This window comes from Canis lupus, chromosome 12, assembly GCF_003254725.2.
Source record: "Canis lupus dingo isolate Sandy chromosome 12, ASM325472v2, whole genome shotgun sequence".
NCBI lineage: Eukaryota > Metazoa > Chordata > Mammalia > Carnivora > Canidae > Canis > Canis lupus.
The window spans coordinates 63,723,069-63,731,387 of NC_064254.1; positions in this window are offsets into that span (position 1 = coordinate 63,723,069).

Consider the following 8,319-nt stretch of genomic DNA (forward strand, 5'->3'; position numbering starts at 1 on the left):
GGCGCCTGGGTGGCTCAGTGGTTGAGCGTCTGCCTTTGGCTCAGGTCATGATCCCGGGGTCCTGGGATCGAGTCCCACATTGGGCTCCCTGCATGGAGCCTGCTTCTCCCTCTGCCCTGGTCTCTGCCTCTCTCCATGTCTCTCATGAATAAATAAATAAAATCTTAAAAAAAATGATTCAAAGAAGGTACAAAATCATATGAGTGAATCTGTTAGCTTAGTATGCCTAACAATTTGAAGAATAATTTCTCACACTGTTTTCATCCCCAGTGGCATTTTGGAAAACCTTCCCTCCTAAGAAACGGAAGAACAGTCATCTCTTGAAAACTTTTTATGTCCGTGTCGACTAGTTGTGAATGAAATAGAAGTCAGTGGAGAACTAAAACTTTTGATTTAAGTATCTCCTGGGTAGAGCACCAAGATGAATTGGTGTCACTTGCCTGATGAGTGAAAAGCTTTGGGTTTTGAGCTTGGAATTAAGCAGTTGAGGAACCTGTGATTGGTCCTTTCTTGCTGGGTAAATGTGTTTACTTCTTTCCACTGGTATTTATACTAGTTAATGTAGTGTGCCAGATAAATCGACTTCCTGAGTCCATCTTCCAGCCTTTTCCCCTCTCTTCCGAGCTGACAAATGGTTTGAGTTTGACACAGTTTATCAGTTGAGCAGCCCTGCTGGGTGCGGCCAGCTGCTTGCTCTGACTACTGCGGAGAAGAAAGTGAGTTCTCTGCAATATTCCCTTCCTACTCCTGTCTAGCAGAGGGGGCTTTTTTCAGGGACCGAGTCAGACGTCTGTGAAGAGTTGGGCCTCCTGGAACACATATGTTTTCAGCCCAAGATGGACTCTTAGTCATTTCCTGGTATGGTCACTGTACAATTGCATCAAAAGACACACGGTTTTCAATGTTAGGAGACACGCAAAATCCAACTATTTGGTGGCTATTGTCATACCACTGATGCTACAGGGTACTGGAAACACCCTGTCTCTGCCCTGCTCAAAAGACAGGTCCCCCAAAATGATTGTGATGCCAGAGACTGCTTCTTTCTATTGCCAGGGGCAGGACAGGAGCCAGGTGCCTTCTGCATTATATGCCAGTGCCTCTCGATTTAACACCCTTCACACTAGCGAATTTAACATTATTTACTCAATTTAACATTAGTCACACTAGTGAAAAGTGGTAAACTGGAGCGAAACAGCATGAGAAACTTGAGTGGGCCAGGCAGTACTTAAAAGTTTACTTATTTTTTATTTTTTAAAAGATTTTATTTATTTATTCATGAGACACACACACAGAGAGAGAGAGAGAGAGAGAGGCAGAGACACAGGCAGAGGGAGAAGCAGGCTCCATGCAGGGATCCCGATGTGGGACTCGATCCCGGGTCTCTAGGATCACACCCTGGGCCCAAGGCAGGTGCTAAACTGCTGAGCCACCCAGGCATCCCTAAAGGTTTATTTTTTAACCTTTTTATCACACACATACACAAAACTTAATACTAAAGACAGTGGTATAATGCACCCTGATGACCCAGTTTGACAATTACCAGCTCAAGAAATGGGTATTCTTTTTCTTTTTTTCTTTTTTTTTTTTTTAAGATTTTATTTATATATTCATGAGAGACAGAGAGAGAGAGGCAGAGACACAGGCAGAGGGGAGCCGGACTCAGGACTCGATCGCAGGACCCTGGGATCACGTCCTGAGCCGAAGGCAGATGCTCAACCACTGAACCACCCAGGCGTCCCTGAGAACTGGGTTTTCATCTCTACCCCAGTTTCACCCCTCATGGTTCCGAAGCAAATCCCAGAGAGCATCTAGTTTCCTCCATACATATTTCAGTACGTATATTTGAAATACAAGGATTCCTTTTCTTTTTTTTTTTTTTTTTTTTTAAAGATTTTATTTATTTATTCATGATAGTCACAGAGAGAGAGAGAGAGAGGCAGAGACACAGGCAGAGGGAGAAGCAGGCTCCATGCACCGGGAGCCCGACGTGGGATTCGATCCCGGGTCTCCAGGATCGCGCCCTGGGCCAAAGGCAGGCGCCAAACCGCTGCGCCACCCAGGGATCCCAAGGATTCCTTTTCAAAACGACCAACAACAGGTTACTTATTGTCAGTTGTTGGAATTACTGTTAACTCTAAAGCTATCTCGGTTTTGAGGATAGATTTGCTCTACACCCTTTAGGTGACTGAGCCCTGGGGAAGGGTTTGGAGAGGTGGCTCTATAAAGATTTTTGAAAAAAAAAAAAAAAAAAAAAGCATATACCCTGGAGGCCCAAGCTGAATGGCAAGGACAATTTGACTCCTTTTGTAGATTCTGGAAAGATTCTGCGGGGAGAGCACACGCATGCAGGCAGGCACCAAACTGGCATTTAGAGCTCTGTTGTTGAGATGGAATTATATGCTTTGGGAGAATGAATGCCTTGCTCGGAGTAGCTGGTGGTGGCAGCATAATTAGTGAGACAGCTACAAATAGAATCACTGAGGCATGCACTCCTCACGCATAAGCACACGCAGATTTGGCAGCTAGCGGTGATCTAACAGTTGGATCCTAAGTGTGCCCCTCGCCACTTGTTGAGCTTAATGCAAACTGCAGTTTAGGCTGTGGTGTGCCCGAGCATGATTAGCTGTTACCGATTAGTACAGTGTCTGAGGCCCCGGAGTTAATGCCTCGGATCCAGCCTTCTGTTCCACTCCCCCTCCCCGCCAACACCCTTCCTTCTCCTCCCCCCAGGCTGTAAGGAAGAGGGGGGGAAGGGAAGTAGAGGAGGAAAAAGGGTCCAGATGGGAAGAAAAGAGTGCTGAAAAGATCCTGTAGGAAGTAGGTCAGGTATTTTGGAGATTAGAGTAGCTTCATCCCTGAATGCAGGAGCCAGGGACAAGTAGCATACAATTAGGAGGAATTAGAACAGCAACAAGTAGCTTGGATTTATCAGCTTTAATTGTCTATTGTCAGGACAGAGCTCTCCTCCCGAGGATCATGGTGGCAGTCTACATCCTAATACTTTTAATGGACCTCCATTGTGGGATTATCTCTCCTAAAGACAGTGCCTGTTCTTTTAAAAGGAACTGTAGGGAAGCCAGCCTGAAAAACACCCGAGCTGTTGCTTTCTCTGTGATTGGTCCTATTCTAGGGTAATGCAGTGTTGCCCTTCTGTCCCCAGGGGCACACCTTCAGGGGGAAGATACCTATTGAACCTTAAACCCCTCTGCTCCAGCTTCCTGTGTGTGCTTGCAGGGGGAAACAATAGGCCACAGATGAGACCCGATAAACCAGGGCCCCTGGCTTTAGAATCTCCATGCTATCTTCTGGTCGGAAGAGGTTTCCTGGTTTATTCCCAGTCAACCTCAGAGTTTTCCCAAAGATAAAGTGCCAAGTAAAGATGGAGGAAAAGGCATTTATGGGATCGCGTCACCACCCTCCAGACCCATGCACTGAATGAGGTAGGTTTCATTTTATCAATGTCACCACCAGTGAAACATCGGACAGGTTCTCCGGAAGGTGCATCCCTCCCTCCCACCCCAGCCCCTACCTTCTTGGCCACCTGTACCTTAGGCCCTGTAGGCGCTCAGTAGTAGTTGAGGACTCACTCTAGAGCTCTGGCCTCCTGGCTGGAAATCTAGAGGGCCAAGCAATCCTGCCCTCTGAGCAGACCGTGTTCTCTGGGCTGGCATCCATCACAGTTGGACGAAAGATCCGAGTATCCAAAGGAGGGCTAGGAGGGGCGACCTTTCTGCTTCTTGACCTCTGGGCCCTTGGTTTCCTCAGCAGGAAATGAGGTATTGGCTGGATCTGTGGTCCTCATCTCAGGCCGTGTACTAAATTCCCTTTGGAGCAGAACTGGAGGGGGTGGGCAGGGCATCCTTTAAGTAATTACAAGGGTCCTACTCCCCCCCGCCCACTTCTTTCTTTGGTTGGGAGTTCAAATGATTTCACTGTCAACCTGGATAATTCTCTGCCTTCTCTCACAACTCATCCTGGACATAAAAACCAAGGCCCTCTCCAATCTCGAATCTTTACTTAGGAAGGATGAGAAGAATTCAGAGGCTCGTTTTTAATAAGAAGTCGTTGTTCTTCCAGCATTTAACATGGTGTGGCCCCAGGGAAGCACCTGCAGGCCCCTATGGATCGTGGGGCCCTGCCCTGCCCATGCTGGCGCTCCGGCCCTCCTCCTGCCTCTTCCTCTAGAAAACCATTCCCCTCTGCAACTTTTCTTTTTATTTCCACCCAGGGTCCTCCCCTCCCCAGTGGCCTCCCCACCCACTGTCAGTGGGACAGGCAAACATTTGCCTGTGGTCTTCCTTCTCTTGGGTGGAAGCTACTCTTGTGTTTCCTTAAACAAAGAGAAGAGGCGAGAGAAAGCTGAGCTTCACAGTGTACACCTTCCCCGTTGCTTTCTCCTTTATTTAACAGTTCAGATTTTGCCCTCTGTTAGTTTCGTTTAATTCCTTTTCCCCGCCAAATATAAGATGTTGACATGTTTTCTGGATTCTGGGCGCATCTTCCTTTTTCGGTGACCTCCCTTGCAGCCTTCTCGGAAATGTAACTCCCTTTCTTGCCTGAATATGCCCTAAAATAAAGACGTAATTAGGAATAAAAACAAACAGGAGAAACCTACGCCGGTTTCCACACATCCTATGGAAAAGGTTATAATTGCCTATTTCTTAAGCTGCTGGGTGTCAAACTCGATGAATAATTTTAAGAGATGTGAATGATGTGATAAGAACGCACCTGTCCGTCTGAAAGAAGGCTACGGAGACACCTAGGTGTGATGATGATACACGGGTGGTTCTGTAAATACTGAGACCTCAGACATCGTGTGGGTTTTATAAGGGCCCCTAGATGGCACTTACCAGACTTTTGTTTCTGGCGAGGGCAGGGAGCTCGACTTTGGTTCTTCAATTCACTTAATTTTTGTCTCCCTTGATTTAGGAAGTCAAAACACTGACCTCATTTCTAAACCTCCACAGCCTCCTGGGATCACCATCCCAAGGTTTAGGCCCCGGGTATGTTTGTCCAAAGTGCCGGGGCGGTGAGCCGCGTCATAGGAAGGAAGGCTGGTGCTATTTTTAAATTGATGCAACACATCATTGAAACATATCATACACATGTCATACCAATGACACACACGCTGCATTGTAGCATAGCATGTGTCATACATACATTCTCTCTCACTCATACACATACTTGTTCTTCTTGTCCGGCTTTCAAAAAGGAAGGCAGCCAGAAAGCCGAGCCCAGTGAATTGAGTTGGAAAGGCTGTTAAAGCTTAAAAACCAAGTGTCCCTCTAGTTCTCAGCATGGCTTTGAGACATGTGGGAGGGCTTCAAAGCCGTGGCGCCCCTCTTTCAGAGCTCCGGCTTGCAGTTGGTCCCCAAATGTTTACCAGCGTGAAGATGCCTAACTTGCAGGAAGTGGGAAATGGGTGTGGGGGGTGAGGGTGGGTGGGTGGGTAGGGAGTGGGGAGAAGAGGGTGGGGGGGGTGTTCTCTTGATGTGGTTAGTCTGTCATTGACCTTGTTTGGGTATAGCAGGAGTTGAATTAGAAAATGAAAACACGTTTCTTCTTGGGCACATTTCATCCCATTTTTTTACTTTCTTTAGGAAGACCTCTCCCCCCCGCCCCCACCCTCGCCAAAAGTGGAGTCAGATCTCCGGATTTGGTACCCGGTTTCCCTTCATTCTGTCTTCTTCCCCACACAGTCATCTGGCCCACCTACATTGCAATTCCTAACCACCACCCCCGCACCCCCAGGACCAGGCCAGGCCCACTAGCTTAGGCTGAGTAGCATGGGCTTGTCCAGAGCCGTTGGGAGGAGACCATCAAAGGGCATCATAGACGGGGGTTTCTGAGAGCAGAGCTATGTGGATCATTTATGATTGGTCACCATTGTGCACACTCTTCATGAGAGAAATCTGCCTCACGACAAGCGCTGATGAATAAAAGTAACTGGGCTTGTCTTGTTTGGTTTCGGTGTTCTAACAGGGAGGGAAATAATGTATAGTGACCCAAAAGGCATCAAGTGGTTATTGAGAAACAAACATTTTAAGGCTTCAGATTCCGGACCGTGGTGGCCTTAGATGGTTCTGGGTGCACAGCTGTACCGATACCAACATCTGCCTGCTTTGGTCAGTGTTCCAGACGTGGTACTTGGACTTCCAGAAGGGGTGAATGAAGCTCAGAGGGTCACCCCCGTCTTCTCCCCACTGAACTTTTTTCGTGCAGGACCATACCTAAATATGACTATAGGAGCATGCTTGTTCTGATGGGGGCAGGCTTCCTTTATTCCTTCTTCCTTCTCTTTCTTTCTTTCTTTCTTTCTTTCTTTCTTTCTTTCTTTCTTTCTTTCTTTCTTTCTTTCTTTCTTTCTTTTTTGCATCTTTGGTTTTTCATTACACGATTGCCTATCCTTGACTACCACCACTGGTGTGGACATTGGGGTACTACTTTAGACAAGAAGCAAACATTTGAAGGATTTTCTGGTTTAACAGTAGAATTGTTAAAATGGACTTTCCTTAAAGTTCCACTCGTGGCCTTCTCCAGCTCAGCTGGAACACCTGGAACTAATTTTAGGGTTGCCTGGCTAAGCCCCACACTGGTATTTGAAGTTTGCGTCCTCCCCTAGACTCAAGCCCATTTCACCACCTCTGAAGGTGAGTGCAGGCTGATATTAATTAACAGCGAGTTGATTCACTGGCATCTTCCAGTCATTAAAGTAAACGTTTGGCTCAAAATAGTCTCTTCCCACCTCAAGTATCCAACGTTTTGGCCCATTCCCTTGCTCCACGGTGGTTGACTCACCAGCCCTTGCACGGTGTGGCCCAAGAACAGAGCTTGATTCTAAAAGGGAAGTGAAATACTCTCTAACATCTGCAGGCGAGACTGCTGGAACAGCAGGCCAGCCTTCAGTATGACTACATTGTTTTTCTGTCCATTGTGGCGCTGACTCAGCATCAGTTAATAAACCCTCTCGAGAAGGCTGGATTTCTCTTGTTTAATTATCATCTTGGAGCTTTCTGAGAACTCTTAGGAATTGTTCATTCAGTTTTATACCCTGAGCACATCTGCGGGATGGAAGGTCCTGTTTCCTCTTGGTGCTAGCGTCCCCTCTGGCATAGCATGGAACAGCAGCCGCCAGGCAGCCAAGCGGGGAGTGTGTGTTACTTATGTCCCCTAGTGGGAATGTAATTGTTCTGTACTACAGAGATTGTGGAGAGGACTTTAGACGCAAAAACCATTTCCTGGCCAATAATCTTTGCCTCCCACCCCCACCCCCACCCCCAGCCTCCCAGCCACCCACCCGCAAAATCCTAAAAAAAAAAAAAAAAAAAAAAAAAAAAAAAAAAATTCCCTAAAGGAGAGGGGGGAAAATGTGAAAGATAAACAGACATATTTTTATGATCCAGTCGGGCTCTTGTTTTTGCTTTGTTTTGTTTCCTCCTGTAAACAAATACTCAAATGTCCACTTCATTGTATGACTAAGTTAGTATCATCAGGTCGGGACTGGGTGTGTGTATGTGGGTGTGTGTGTGTGTGTGTTGGGACGTGGGTGTGGATGCACACGTGTATTTAAAAATGTTAGAAAAGACATTGCAGCCGAAGGTGGAAGGAGAGGCGATTTCAAAAACAGCCACCAAGGTGAGGCAAGCAGGAAAAGTGGGAGACTTTGTGTTTCAGTGATCTAAGCAAGTGATTGTGATGGGGTGCCTGCTATAAATGGACTCTTTGCATCATTGTTTCTCTGAATTAGAGGATTCCTTGCTGAAGGCACAAGACCATTGAAGGAAGTAAAGCATCTGGTTTGTTTTGTAATGAGAAGCAGGAATGCAAGGTCCACGCTCTTAATAATAAACAAACAGGACATTGTATGCCATCATCACAGGATGTCCTTCCTTCAACAGAGGGACTGAGTGGGGCTGGAGGAAAAGCCGGACAGGGCGTAGCGCGAGCCCCACTAATTACTGCCTCCGTCTGTCCTCCACTTGCAGTGATCAGTTCAACATTCCCTGGAACCGGGAACCGATTAATGCTCTACGCTTTGCTCACACGCTCCTCCGCGGAAGTCTGGCTGCGGGTTTGGGGCGGGAGGGGGGGGGAGGGACACACACACACACACACACATACAGCAAAGGCCAAGACTTTTTTAATCTGTAGGATCACAACTTGTCCCTAGGTCCCTATTGATTACTAAGCGGTCGGAAGAGGCAAGTTAGTTCTGCCCAGCCAGATCTGAATGTATTTCGGTCAGCAGCAGTCTGGGCAGCGGAGGACTATTTGGGGGGGGGGGGGGGGGGATGGATGGGGGGGGATGGATGGATGGAT